Source organism: Mus musculus, chromosome 15, assembly GCF_000001635.26.
Source record: "Mus musculus strain C57BL/6J chromosome 15, GRCm38.p6 C57BL/6J".
NCBI lineage: Eukaryota > Metazoa > Chordata > Mammalia > Rodentia > Muridae > Mus > Mus musculus.
Genome location: NC_000081.6, coordinates 18,797,617 through 18,813,887, shown reverse-complemented (window position 1 = coordinate 18,813,887; position 16,271 = coordinate 18,797,617). Strand labels below are relative to the sequence as shown.

General features: G+C 36.1%; 1 long non-coding RNA gene across 2 annotated transcripts in view; it reads left to right on the top strand.

Annotated features, from left to right (window-relative positions):
• C030047K22Rik overlaps nucleotides 1-16,271 on the top strand; it is a 121,010-nt gene that overhangs the window by 5,071 nt on the left and 99,668 nt on the right. For both annotated transcript variants that reach the window (XR_383849.4, XR_875055.2), the window contains exon 2: nucleotides 4,902-4,971. This is a non-coding gene — a long non-coding RNA (RIKEN cDNA C030047K22 gene). The remainder of the gene's footprint in view (nucleotides 1-4,901; nucleotides 4,972-16,271) is intronic.

Below are 16,271 nucleotides of genomic sequence, written 5' to 3'. Positions count from 1 at the left end.
TTATTTTTACTTCTTCTCCCCTAAAATGCCATTTGTCTCATCCTCCCCTTTCTCTAACATTGCTGCTTATCAAGAAGTCCAATTACAAGATATTCTGCCCTAAGTTGAAGCTGTCAAATTAGCTTGGCAGCTCACGAATTTTTTTGAAGACTTAAGACTTCCAAGTCATAGACACAGAGCTTAGAATTCCAGGATGCAATAACATTTATGTCAGCTTTCTTTGTTCTCCCACATCTGAGGAGGATACTGTCTGAAGTCAATTAAACAATTACTACATATACTTGAAATTTGCCCCTTAGCTAAAGATCATAACTTAGGAAATCTACTATTTTATAAAAATTTGCTGTATGAAACACTGCCAACATTTTGGTTCAGATGGAAATACCTTATAATCTTGTTATCTATTCTAATGGAAATAATATCAAGACTGATCCTATGTAAATATTTTTAACCAGTTTGCAAGAATTTGAATTTAGTATAGAAGTATAAGATATAACCAGAATATTATTTCTCAATATTATTAGTGAGACATTAAATAGTATGTTAAATAAATTTCAAATCTAACAGTTGATTTCTTGATGATTCAAATCATCTAGCTTAGTCCTCCTCCCATTAAAAAAAAAAGTTAAAGAAATGAACTGTGAGGTTTGTTACTTAATGGAAACTGGTCTCATACCACAGCCTTGTCTTTTAGAAAACACAATCTATCTGTGTCATTCTCATTATTAAGTCTGCTTCTCTCTGCCTTGATGACTAAACCCTGCAGATAGTTTATTAGACCATAGAAATTGTGTATTGGCTTCTTTCACTTGCCAAATGTTGACTATCACCTGGGACAAATATAACAAAATATCCTACTCTATGTGACTACTTTCTATTAGCATAATAAATTCTCCTATACTCTTGCTTCTGCAGACATACAATTTCCTTGATTTAAATGGCTGGATACTATTCTTTTGGTCATCTCATTTACCTTTTCATCCATTCATAAAAACATAAATTGTTGTTGAATGTTGGCTACCAGGAAATATGCTGACATGAGTGTGAGGTTGCACATCTCTCTTTACCATACTGATTTCAACATTTTAGCGTCCATACCCAGTCATAGGATTGATAGATCATATAATAATTATAGTTCTACATTTTAAGGCCTATCTTTAGTATTTTCTAAAATGACTACACACATCATACATGATTTCATTTTTATGTGAAACTGAAATTAGTCAACTTCAGAAAAAAGATAGAAAAATATCAGGGCATAAACTAGCTTGAATGGCAGGAGTAGTAGATGGGCAGAGAAAAAATGTTATTAATCAAAAACTACAAGCGTCTAATAGAAGAAACAGTTTTGTGTATCTACAGTATGAAACAGACCACAGTTCATAATCATACATTGTATAGTATATAAATTATTTTCATCATAAAAGTGAATAATAAGAGATCTTTCAACAATTGTACATCTAGACCTAAGTACAGCATATACTGTGTAAATGTTTAAAAAAAATGTGTGAACTAGGTGAAATTCATTGTTTCCTCATTGTACTTGTCATGTGATATAATTTTCCTGTGTAACTATGAACAAATACATATGTCTCCAAAAAGTCCAGATAATACTAACGTTCAACTTGGTGACCCAATGGATTTGGTTGGAGTTATTTAATAAAGTACAGAGGAGGGGTTACTTTCAGGAGTAGAAATGATTCAAATACAGATACGTCAGCAAAGCTCACTCCAGCACAGGTGACAGCTCAGCAAAGCTAGAAACCTGCGACACACGGCACAGCCTGCAGGCAGCACATTAGGCCACAAGTGGCCCTTCTAGGTCGCTCAGTTGGTCTGAGTCTCTTGTGTACATCAGCTAGTCTGTTTCTTCTAAATACTTCAGCTGGTCTCTGCCTATTCCTGGTGCCCAGATTTGTCTGAGAGGCTTTTTTGGCAGCGTGGCTTTAATGAGAATAATTCTCAGCGTGCGTTTGTTTGTTTGTTTGTTTGCTTGTTTGTTTTGTTTTGTGTTTATATACTATTAGGAAGAGGGGAGCCTAATGAATCTGTTCAATTTCAGGGACTTCCTGTAGCTAATTTGCAGTCATTCACTTCCCGACTTTATCAACTTCCCTGCAATATTTCACTTCCCCTTACAACAGCCTATTATTTCAACCTCCTCTAAACATCTAGTTTTAAGGAGTTTCTCTCTGAAATGGAAGATTTTAATTCTGTAGGAAACGGCCATGCAACAGTATTACAGTCACACCAACTACTGGAGTAAGATCTGACTGGAGAAAATTCCAGGTTCCATAAGGGAGCAGGAGGCCAAAGGTAAAAATATTTGCTGAGGCCATGTTTTCAGAATGCTGTGTTCACTCATCCTATTATTATACATGGAGTAAGTAACAAAACGACCACAGTACAGTTGTGACTTTATTTCTTTCATTGTTTGGAGTTCTCAGGTACAAGACAAATTGGGTCACTTCTTTCCATCATTCATGTCAGCACAGTATCATTAATCACCATAAGGAATCATTTCCTAGGTGCTTCTCTTCACATATTACCATTGAAATGATGGGAAGGAGGTGATGTACAACATCTTCAAAGAAGTCTGATCTCTAAGCTCTCCATTGTCATCTCTACCAGCTCCGTTCCCCACTAACAAACAGCAGCAGAAGTAAATTTGTTGTAGTCAGGGTTCTCTAGAGCAATGTTTCTAAACCTCATGACCTCTACAGGAAGCACATATTAGATATATACATTACAATTCATAGCAGTAGCAAAATCACCGTTATAAAGTAACAACACAATAATTTTATGGTTGGGGTCACCACAGCAAAAGGAACTATATTAAATTGTCACAGCATCAGAAGGCTGAGAACCTGAAGAATAAACATGTGTGTGTGTCATGGAACAGTAGCTGTTTACACAGAGGGAAGGGTGGCGAGAAACCAATAGTTGTTCAGACCTTGAAGCGGTATGCCTTAATAATGTCAGTCTATGGCAGGAAGCTTGGAGGATTCCAGGAGAGGCACTCCTTTTCATTCCACACCGGAAAAGCAATGAGGCTGGGTTGCAATGACACAGGGAGATGACAACCCCAACAACAAGGGACAGAATTGATGCATCCATCAGCAAGAAGTAAATGCTGGTAGACAAAGTGATCCCGCTTCTCTCACAGTGTAGAGAGTTGGTCTGCTGCTGCTATGTATTTAAATCCTAAATATTGTAACCCAAGACCTGCTTGCTGTAAGATGAGAAGAACCTCACTTACAGAAGAGGCTACAAGACAGGAAGAAGGAAAAAGTTGCCATGGGGGTAGGTGGATATTGACCACATGGCCTTGAAAGCTTGCCTGTTGGAGTAGGAGAGGCCCATGTGGAACATGGCACGGAATATCTTGGGGTTTTTTAAAGGAAAGTAGCCAAAATAGGATAGAGAGATGATATCTGTCAAGTTCTAGTGCTTTAAGACTTATTATAAATATGTTTTCTATCTTTTATTTGGGAACTATATGGTCTAAATGGGGTAAGAAAGCCCCAAATTGTATTAATTGTAACAGCTCAGATAATTTAAATATGGACTACTTTCAGAAGGTTCTGTCCACTCTAGAGAGACTTGAATCTGGAAATCCTCTCACTGACCAGTCAAGACACATGTCTTAGTTTTCCCAGATCCAATCTAATCAACAGCAAGTTTAGCAATTGTGCCTACCAAAGCTCTCTAGCTGTCTTTATTATTAATATCCAATATTCTTAATATGTATATACTTGGTTATACCAAACAATGGTCGCTCCACTCCTCAGGAAAACACTGAAGAGAACTGGACATTTTACTTCTAATTAATTTTAAAATATAGATAATAGCTCTTCATATGTATCTCAGATGCTAATAATGTTAGGCTCATCTTCCAGTTTATACATGAAAATGAGCAGGACTTTTCTCAAACCTACTGATTCAGAAATCATGGAAGGGTCAGTGATTTTTTTTTTTTTTAAATTAGGATCTTTCTGAGAGCTTACATTTGAAAGCCATACCCACCCACCCACACACAAAAAAAAATGGTTTTAATGCAATCTAGAAAAGAAAAAAAAACCTGAGTTAAGGCTCAGGGTTTATAAACAAGAGATGTGTTTATGCGTCACTTATTATTTTAACACCTATGCATAATATTCAGAATCATTTCAAAACACCATGCTATTTATAAGATTGTGGGGGAGAGCTGTAATCACAGCACTGGCTAAATAAGGGTTTAACCATCTAATGAGAGAGACAGAAATTAAGACAAATGATACCCAAAAGTAAATGAAGGGGAAGAGAGGAAGGAATTTTGCCAAGTGTGTGATGAATGTAGGAGTTACGCTCGGGGTTTCAAAGTGTAGTATTACAAGTCTGATGAATGTCAGCTTTGCTTTGTGTTTCAGCAACCACAAGCATGAGCAGCGATGGCTCAGTGAGGACATCACAGCCTAGACCTTCCTTCCTTACAGAAAGTCTTCATTATTACAATGGCCTTCCAGAGTTTCTAAGAGAAATGACCTATGGGTGGGACTATTAACCCCTTTCCCATAGACTTCACTGACTAGGGAAGCCCACTATGCATACAAATGCCCTTCCTTGGTTCCTCTTAAGATAATGGTTTTCTTGTCTAAATGGTGGTGTGTGACCTAGTGGAAAAGAATGGGAAGCAATGAGAGAAAACAGGAAGTGTGAGAGGTTTTTGTTTTTTTGTTTTTTGTTTGTTTGCTTGGGTTTTTTTTTTTTAAATAAAAATCAGATTCAGAAGCAAATAAAAAACAACAGCAAAAGCAAACAAACAGCCACACACAGCAAACAAACAAACAAACAAACAAACAAACATATACTCTTTTATGCCGGGTAACACATCTGGGTTTGTGTGTGTGTCTTCCATGCAGATTCACAGGAGGAACTCTTGGTTTAATGGACTGCTGTCATATTTGGAATTTCTTCATGCTTCTCAACCAGGTACTTTACATTTTTCTTTTGTTTTGCAACCATGGTTTTGTGACCTATCGCTTAATCGACTGCTGGGCAGTGCTGTTGCACTACAACGGTACCCATGGATTGAAAGGGTCCCTTCACAGGTGAACGTTTGAAGAGTAATCAATGTTGACATTTAACAGACAAACACATTGATGGACCTGTTAGTCATCAGTAAACAAGAACAATAAAGTGGACTTGGCTTCTACTATGTGGAATCCAGGCTTCAGCAGTAAGTTTTAGTGTGAAAAGGCTGAACAAGGCCTATGTGAAATTTTCGTTCTTTATATCTTGAACATTTCAAGGAGATGAAGATATTGCTTAGGCCTGGGTAGAGCAGTGATAATCAATAGATTACCGAATTCCCAATTTCATACAACTTAGACCCTGGTGGAGCAAAGCATACTCGATTATGCAAATTATTATACTATAACCCATTGAGATATGTGAGGTGCAAGCTGGAACTTGGTTCTACTGCAACTTTTAAAAGATCTGGGTTGAATGTGAACAAAGATAATCGGAATGGATATGAAGGATGGAAGACATTTCCTGAATGAAATGGGTCATGGAGAGATACCATAACCAAGTTGGAATGACATTTGCTCCAGGTCTGTATATTAAAACAAATTTGCTTGCTGCCGGACAACACCTACTTACCTCCTAAGACATAACTGACTAAGGTGCTACAATACAGGAATGACCATAACCACTGTAATCAGAAAGCCAGCTTATCAGACATACTTGAAATACTAAGACTTCTTATTCAGATTGTATGGTACTGGAATAAACACAGACTCCACTATTACAGGAGTCAAATGGTCACCTTTACTCTCCTTACAAAAGCATATTGTAGATGACAGATTCTCAAATACTCAGCACAAGAAAAATAAACAGATAGATAGATAGATAAATGGATGATTGATAGATACATAGATACAAAGATAGATATTTAGATAGACACATAGATAGACGATAGACAGATACATAGATAGATACATAGATATATAGACAAACAGATACATAAAAAACCACATAACAATTCATTACTTCTTTGGTACAGATCATATTTTTGGAGAGCCATAGAAATAAATACATTGAATAAATACACTTACATAGTAAACTATGCCAATGTTTGTTTACTATTAATGTAGAGATTTATTTTTAATCCTTATATTGAAAATTTGACACACTCAACAATTCCTTTAATGGAAAAAAATTAAAACAATATGAACCAACATACAATTAACACCACATATAATTATTCTCCAAGTTAGAAGAGTTATTAGTTAGTTATTTTTAGATACAAATTTGTATTTTATAGTTTTTTTCAGTGAACTGAGGCAATAACTATTCACTATATTCAAGATCTCAAACTAAATATAGATGCTTAATAGTCAACATTTTTCATCCTGTGACTTAATTAAAGCAAAAAGATTACAAGACGCTGAAATAAAGAAACATACATCAAATGCAAAATGTATGTGATTTGTGGAAATCATTATCAGTTTATTTACTGCCTAGTTAAAAAATATTAAATTAAAATAGAAAGCAAAACTAATCAAACTGAAAGAAGTGATCATTTATGGATACACTAAGTTATTTTATAGATACTCCTTCCAGAGTGAGATAGTTTTCAGTTTGCTTATTCATCATTGTATGTTTGCAGTTGCTCATTACTCTCATAAAGCAACATTTTCATCCTTCAAAATAAAAAGAATATGACCAGGGTGGAAAACCAAATCAGAAGTAAGATCTCTTGCTGCTTTTAGGAAGGACACAATTTGACTTCCCAATGTCTCTGAGATGATTCTTAGCCACCTGTCAAGCTCTGGGGAATTCAATACTCTCTTCTGGCTTCTGTGTGCGCCTGCATTCATTTCATGGGCATGTACCTGCACACAGACACACAGGCATACACTTACATACCTAGTTCACTATTCTTAATTAAGCAAACATGATATGCCCAGTGTTTATAAAAAAAATAGATATTATCTTTAACTCAATTAGCAGGGACAAGCAGAATACCAAAGAGAATAAATTAAGATCTCTATGGTCATTGTGGCATAGGCCTTTAATCCCAGCAGCCAGAGGGAGTCAAGCAGATCTCTAAGAGTTCAAGTCCAGCCTTATCTACAGAGTTGCAGAACAGCTAGGGCTGGTGCACAGGGAAACCCTGTCTCTACCCCCCCCCCCCCCAACGCCCAACATACACACAATCTCTCCTTGTCTTTAATCTCCAAAGATGCAATGTTAACACTTAAGTTAGGTGTATACTTGTGATATTCAGGTAACTTTACCCTCTAAAGTCGGTACTCACCATACTAATCTAACTTCTTCGGTACTCACCATACTAATCTAACTTCTTCGGTACTCACCATACTACTCTAACTACTCTTAGAAATTTGCGATTTGCTTATTTCTTCACCCTTCCTAAGTGTTTACTATCTACTAGCCATTTCTGAGGAGTTTGTGTTCACTTTTGTAAGTTTATTTAAATGTTTTCATTATTACTTCTTTACATCTTGCACTTGGAGTTGAAGGAGAAGGTGAAGAAAGAAAATTTAAATTTTAGAGGAGGAATGGGGACCCTTGAGGACAGTAGGAAAGTTTTAAGCTTGAATGGAGCTCCAGGATGGTGAGCACATAATTTCTCCTCATCAGTAGAAGCTTCTGGCCCTGGTTTGGTATGGCCAGTTACCTACTATGGTTGCTGCTTCCTTTCAGAAGACATTGTGACTATACTACCAAAGTAGGATGTTAGGTTTCACCTTCATAGCATTTGGGCATTAGACACAGTATCTTATGGGCCATTATTTCCTTCTACCAGCAATGATAGATGTCACTTCAGGATAAAAAGATCCAAAAGATATTCAAAACAAATGGACCTAAGGAGCAAGCTAGTGTAGCCATTTTAATATCTAACAGACTTCAAATAAAAAATAATTGGAAGAGGCAATGAAGGATACCATATACTGCTCAAAGGAAAAATCGAACAGGAGAACATTTCAATTCTTAATATCTATGCACATGAGCACTTAAGTTTGGCAAAAACACCACAAAAGGTTAAATCACATAATGGCCCTCACACAGTGATAGTGGGTGATTTTAATACACAACTCTTGCTAATAGAAAGGTCGCAAAGACAAAAACTAAATGAATGCTGGAATGAACTGCCTTTATCAGACAATGAATCTAACAGATATTTACAGAACATTTCATCTAAACATAAGAAATGGATAATTTTTCTCAATAACTAGCACTTATCAAAATTAAATCAAGATCACATAATATAGTGAAATGAAAGCATACTCTTTTCTTAGCACCTCATGAAACTGTCTCCAAAAGGGACCACACAATTGGACACACAAAAAAGTGTCTCAACAGATACAAAAGTACTGACATAATACCTTGCATCCTATCTGGCTGAATATCAATAACAACAGAATGGGAATGGTTACAGACTCCTTTATTAAAGAATCAAATATGTGTCAAGATAGATATTAGAAAGGAATAATATACTTTCTAGAATTGAATTTAAAGGAAGAAATTACACAAAAATGAGTGAGTATAAGGTAAGAAATAATCGCACTCAGGACTTAAATCAACAAAATAGGATCAATAACAACCAAATAAGTAAATAAGTAAATAAATAAATAAATAAATAAATAAATCCAATGAAACAATAAGATCCACAAACCCTAATGAAAATTAAGACACAACAATAGACACTGAGGAAATCATGAGGCTCAAAAGGATATAATTTAATGATCTGTACTCAAAAAATTAGAAAATCTAAAAGAAATGGACAATTTTCTAAATACCTAACAGGTACCCAAATTAAATTAAGAGAAGAAAAGCATTCAAAAAACCTATAATTCAGTGAAATGAAACCAGTTATTAAAAGTCTACCAACCAAAAAATGCTAGGAATATATGGTTTTAGTGTAGAATTCTGCATGGTTTTCAAAGAAGATTTGATATCAATACTCCTTAAATTGATCCACACAATATAAACAGAAGAAGCACTAGGATATCACCCAATTAGGTTTTCAAGGCCACAGTTACCCTGATACCCAAACCTCATAAAGATCAACCAAAAGGAATTGCATACCAGTTTCCCTCATGAATATAAATACACAATTTCTTAATAAAATACTTAGAAACTAAACCAGAAAATACATCAAAAAGATCATCCACCATTTTAAAGTTGACTCCATCTTAGACATGCAAGGATGGTTCAACATATATAAATCAATAAATGTAACCCACCGTATAAACAAATTTAAAGACAAAAAACACATTTTCAATTCATTAGATACAGAAAAAGCATCTGACAAAATCTAACATCCTTTTACAATAATAGTCCTGGAGATATTATGGATCCAAAAGAAACACCTGCACATATTAAGACACTTTACGGCAAGCTCATAGCCAACATTAAGCTAAACAGAGAATAACTCAAAGCAATTCTACTAAAAGCAGGAGCACGACAAGATTGTCCACTCTTCCATACCTATTCAGTATACTTGACTTCTTTGCTAGAGTAATATTACAACTGAAGGAGATCAAGGAAATACAAATTGGGAAGGAAGAAGACAAAGAATCTCCATTAGCAGGTAATAGGATAGTATACCTAAGTGACCCTAAAATTTCTACCAGGGAACTCGTACAGCTGGTAAACACTTTCAACCAAGTAGTGTAATCCAAAGTAATTCACAACAATTAGTAGCTCCTCTATAAATTAGGGACCAGTGAAATGGGGAAGAGATTGGTGAAATAATACCTTTCATAACCTGAGGTAATTTTAACCACACAAGTGAAAGACTTGTAAGATAAGATTTTAAGACTTTGAGAAAAGGAATTGAGAAGATTTAGAAGATGAAAACATCTCCACGTGCATGGATCAGTACGATTAACACAGTAAAATGGTCCACCCTACCAAAAAATCACTCTAAAGATTCAGTGAGATCTCTATCTAAATGGAGCACAATTTTTCATAGATCTTAAAAAGGGCAATATTATGTTACATAGGAAACACAATCTAGAATAGCTAAAAAAGTCTTGAATAAACAAACAACAATGACAACAGCAAAGGAAACAAAAACACTGTGAGAGATATTATCATCACTGATTTTAAATTGTACTATAAAGCTATAGTGAAAATAGCATTATCAAATAGATATAAAAATGCCCAAGGTTGGTGGTTGCATTCAGAAGAATGCAAATAGGGTTAGGGTTGTCACCCTGTTCAAAACACAACTCCAAATGGATCAAAGACTTCAACATAAAACCATATAAATTAAATCTGATAGAAGAAAAAAGTCAAGAATCTACTGAAACTAATAAATCTAATGACAACATGATCTCTTACTTGCTACGCATCTAGCAAAATTAAGTGAGAAAATATTTCTTTTTAGTTTGATGAATTACCTATATCATTATTCTATATGTATACAAGCTATTCACATACAGGTCTTAAATTCTTGAAGATTCTTTTAATTTTTGGTTTTGAGTTTTTCTTAATGTCCCAGATTTCCTGCATGTTTTTTGTCTGGTGGGTTGTTTGCTTGTTTGTTTTGTTTTTGTTTGTTTGTTTTTGTTGTTTGGGGGGGTTATTTTTTGATTTAACATTTTATTTTACTGGTATGTCTATTTCTTCTATTATATATTCTAAGCCTGATATTCTTTCTTCCACCTCTTGTATTCTGTTAGTGAAGCTTGCCTCTGTAGTTCTTGTTCAAAGAACTTGTTGTTCCCATTTTTCATTCCTGGAATTCTCTTGGATTGTGTTTTTGTTTGTTTTTTGTTTTGATTTTTTATTTGTTTTGTTGTTCCTTTTTCCATTTCCATTTTTAGCTTTTGAACAGTTATATTCAATTTGTTACCGTTTGTTTTCCTGGAATTTTCTTAGGGGATTTAGTAGTTTCCTCTTTAAGAACCCCTATCATCTTCATACAGGCAGTTTTAAGTTCTTGTGTTTCAGCTATGTTGGGATATTCAAGGCCTGCTGAGGTAGAATAGCTGGCCTATAGTGAAGACATACTGCCCTGGTTGGTATCAATTGTGGTTTTACTCTGGCATCTAGAGGGATATGATTGAATAAAGGACTATGGGATTGTTTCTAGATTTATCTTCATTGGGAGGGTATTTTTCCCTTTGTTTTCTGTTTTCTATCTTTTCGGAGAGTGTGATGCCTCTAAGTTGTAGGATGGCAAATTTGTTTTGGAGCTGATAGTTGAGTCAACTTGGGTTCTAGGCAAAATGTGTTTCTGGTTATTGGTTGCTGACACTAAAAAATTGGTAGGCTAGGCCTCTGAGTTGGTCCATAGAAGCAGGAAGAGGAGAGTGTTCAACAAGGATATATTTATTAGGCCACATTGGAATGGGGAAGACAGTAAGTGAGATCATCACAATGGGTCTGCTGTGTTTCTGGTAATGAGACTGGGAGAGGGTTGTACCTTGAGGGGGAAAAGGAGGACTTTTTATGTTTGTGACAACACTTAATTGGAGCTAGTTTATAGGTTCAGAGGTTCAGGCCATTATCATCAAGGTGGGAAGCCTGGTGGGGTCTGGGCACTGGAGAAGGAGCTGAAGTATTCTACAGTTCTCTACAGAAAAGCCTACCTTCTTCTTGGAAGGAATGATCTATAAGTTATCTGATAGTACCTGGTGGAATTGGAAAGTGGGTTAAAGCAAGAAGTAGGTGCAGAGAGGCCTTGAGATCCACAAGAGATGGGAGCAGGCCTGGCAGAAAACATTGCCATTGGTGTTCTCCTGCAGAGTTAGGGATGCAATTAGGAATTGGATTTGGAGGGGAGGAAGGAGTGATGAAGGTCTTCATTATGCATTACCTGATTTACGGGCTCTGCTCAGATGGCATGATCCCAGTGAATGCCTGCTGGTATTTATTGGAACCTGTAGTACTGGGATGAGGAGTAGAAAGAAAATTTTGGAGGACATCTTTGTAATCCATTGGGGATAGGGTCAGAGCAGAAAGGAAAATGACAGCAGGTTTAATGCTAGAGAGCTTAGGATGAGACACTGTTATTGAAGCTGAGGGAGAAGAAGAAAAGTTTTAGATCCCATAGCAGTCTGTTTCCCTGACTTTAGTGGCACTGTGGTTAACTGGGGTGTCTTCTGGGTTTTGGGGCTAGGAAAAAGCAATGAGTTCAGGTTAGGGAGAGAGAAGGAAGGAGAAAACCCATGGGGTCCACAAGAGATAGCAGGACAGCGAAAGCTGCCACATACATCTGCTGCAGAGCTTTGGATAGAATCTTGGGATTGGATCTCAGGGAACAGAGCTTCACTCCTCTATGCCCTTTGCATTAGTTCTTCCTGTCTTGGTTAGGGTTTTATTGCTGTAAGGGGCACCATCGCCAGTGCAACTCTTATAAAGGATACTATTTAATTGGGACAGGCTCACAGGTTCAGAGGTTCAGCATTATCATCAAGGTTGGGAGCATGGCAGGGTCTAGGAAATGGAGAAGGAGTTCAGAGTTCTACATCTTTCTCTGAAGGGAACCAGAAGACGACAAACATCCTTAGGCACCTAGTAGGAGGGCCTTAAAGCACACTCCCACAGTGACACACTTTCTCTAACAAGGCCACACCTACTCCAACAAGGTCATAGCCTCTAATACAGCCGATCCCTGGACCAAGCATATTTAAACCACCACACCTACTATCAAACTCTTTCCCTGCTTGAGCTCCAGTACTGACTTCCGTTGATGATGAGCTGTCATGTGAAAGAAAAAATCAAAAAAGCCAAATTACTTTTATATGTTCCATCATTAGCAATAGAAACAAAACACTAGTTAAAAGACTCAGCTATAGTGATTTCCAGTTCCATGTAGTTTGTCATGAATAGCAAGTTTTAAACTTTTTAAGTGGCTGGACTTGATACCCTGTTTTCTTTTATTCATCCATCAGCTAATGAGCAGTTATTTTCACTTGTGTCTATTGCAAAGGATATTAAACTAAGATGGGAGTTCAAATGTCTCAATGACATAATGGCTTTGTGTCCTTCAGTATGCATTTGGAATACTATTCTTGGATTAAACAGAAAGTCTACTTTTAAAATTTTTGAAAAACCACTTATGCTATTCTCACTCCTGTCATACTAATCACTTCAAAGTTTCAGAACTCTTTGTATATTGTGAACATTAAATCCTTTACAGAAGCATAGTGAGAAAGTATTTTCTTCCTTAATATAGACCACTTTCACATTCTAAAGTTTGTGTTTGTTACATAGTTTTAACCTTTTTACTATTGATTTGTATATTTGTCTTTCCTACCTGTGTTATTCAGGGCTGTTTGTTTGTTTGTTGTTTTACTCAAACATCCTTGCTCATTCTAATACCCTGAGCTATTTCACTCATGTTTACTACTTCTAAAAGTTTTGTAGCTTCAGGTATCAGATTGAAGGTTTTATTCCAATGGAGTTTTAAAATTTTATATTTAATTTTAAGTTTATATGCACCTATGCCTGTATGAGTTGATCTGTACCACTTTCATGGAGGTTCCTGGGAAGGGCAGAAGTTCTGCATGCCATGGAACTTGAGTAAGAGGAAGATATGAGATATTTGATGTGGTCTCTGAGAACCAAATCTTTGTCATCTGCAAGAACAGTAAACACTTTTAACTACTGTAATTCTAATTCTCCAATATCTCCTTACATCAGTGTTTCTTATCCTTCCTAATGCTGTGGACTTTTAAAACTGTTCCTTCTGTTGTGGTGACCGCCAATCATAAAATTATTTAATTGATACTCCATAAGTTAAATGTTGCTACTGTTATAAGTCATAATGTAAATCTCTATGGTTTTGATAGTCTTGGGTGATCCCTGTGAAAGAGTCACTCAATGCTCAAAGGCATTGTGACCCACAAGTTGAGACTAATGATCTTACACAATTGAGTTTTATAACTGATGATTGACTTAAATCTAACCATCTTCTAGTGTAGAAACTCAATGAGCACTATATCACCTTTCATTCTAACTTTCATTCTTTCCTTCCTTCCTTCCTTCCTTCCTTCCTTCCTTCCTTCCTTCCTTCCTTCCTTCCTTCCTTCCTTCCATCCTTCCTTCCTTCTGATGTTTTTTATGTTTTTTATTGACCTATAATAAAGTTCACTGATTCTACTTCTAGATTTTTCTGCTATATTGTTCAGAATATCACAAGATTTCTTCATTTCTTTATACTCTTTATAATTTCTATGTTCCACTTTTCTTATTCCCTCATGCCAGTCTTTCTATTGATATTTGATATCTATTCCATTATACATTTTATATGCTTATATTATAAACCCTCACAAATTAATTATAGTAGCATTAAATTTTCTAGTCTCTCCAATGTCAATCAAATATTTAAATTTCAGAGAAACTTTTTCATCCTGGGATACATCTCTTTACTCTTTAAATGTGTCACTTATACCACAAGTCAGTATTAGTATGCTATATCCTTGCCCTGAAAGTCATTATGCCGCTACCCAAAGATATGCTTCTCCCTTGAAAGGGTTTATTGCTTTAATTAGGTTCAGGTTTTATTCTTTCCTTGAGTCACTTTACGTTCAAATGATCATTATAATGATAAATATTATTCAGAAAACAGGAATTGATGCACGATTGTGGAGACATACATTTCAAATTTTCCATAGGATCTGGAACCAGGAAATGTATAGTTTGAGAAACATTTCCAATCTAAAGATTCACAAAATGGTGACCTAATGTTTTTTGTTTGTTTGTTTTTGTTTTGTTTGTTGGTTTGTGGGAGAAATGTTGATTTGTTCTGAACTTTACTTTGCTAATATATACAAGGGGACATATCCTCTTCCCTCCATGACTTGTATCTATTGGAAAAGAAAGGACAGCACATGGTGGGCAGGGCCCTGAAAGGGGACTAGGGGACTAGGGGCTTGTCCATGAGAATAAGTATAAATATAGTTGTCCTTTAGACAATGCATAGGGCACACTGGCCTCACCTGCAAAGCTTCCTATCTAGCAAGATTAGTGCTGGTATTTCATCCCTTGGGAATCTTTATCAAGTCCAGCCCCCTCCCTCTGCACTGCCTTGCTCTGGATGGACAGTCTATCTAAGCTAATGGTCTTTAAGTCATAAGTCATTCAGGTGGAAATTTCGCCTTTGACTGAAGAATATTTTGTTTTTCAATTGAATGGAACAACCTCACACTAATTATGGAGGGTAATCTCTTTACTCAAAGTTAAATAATTTAAATTTTATCATTATCATAAAACATTCTCCAATTTGAACTTTAATTTGATAGGCTAGGTATCACACATTTTACAGTGCCACACAATGCTTTGATACATAAAACATGGTAATCAGAACAGATGAGCTTATTAAATATTATCATCATCATCATCATCATTATTAATTTTTACATCTTGACTGGAGTTTGTCCTCCCCCCATTTTTTTTCTCCTAGTCCCTTCCCCTCACCTCGCTCCTCTGAACCTTGCCATTCACTTCTCTTCCATTTGTTTTTAGAAAAGGGCAGGCCTGCCATGACTATCTACCAGTTATGGTATGTCACAATGCAGTAAGACTAGTCACCTACTCCCCTCTTAAGGCTGGATGAGACAACTAGTAGGAGGAAATGGTCCCAAAAGCAGGCAACAGAGTCATAGTGAGTCCTGTCTCCCAAGAAGACTAAGCTATACAACTGCAATCTATATGCAGAGGGCCGAGGTCACTCCCATGCAGGCACCTTGGTTGGAGGTTCAGTCTCTGTGAGTGCCTATGAACCCAGGTTAGGTGATTATGTGGGGTTTCTTGTGGTATCCTTGATCCCTTTGAAGGACTGGAACAGCAATCCAGACACAAAAGATTCAACCTACATTTTTCCTTCCTACAAGATGTGCTGGGGTAAAGGTGATGCAGAAATTATTAGAGTAGCCAGCCAATGACTGGTCCAGCTTGAGGCCCATTTTATATTTCAAACTACCACTTATTTAGGAGTTGTTCACTGCTTACTCTCATACAAACTTCATCTCGACTTCCATTCTTATTATCTATGTTTGTCTTGACTTATTTACTGATATTTTAATGCAATTGATTTTCACAGTGTATGGGATAGTATAATAAATGTGTTGCAGAAACACTGAACTCTTACTTTAAACAGAAACATATTTACTTATGATCTAGGGTGAAAGTGAATTGTTAGATGTTATATTAAATATATTGAAAATATGTTTTTCTTGTTTTGGATAGACTTGTTATTTTCTCCATGTAGCCATGATTCTGGTGTGGAGTTATTCAGGGATTTAATG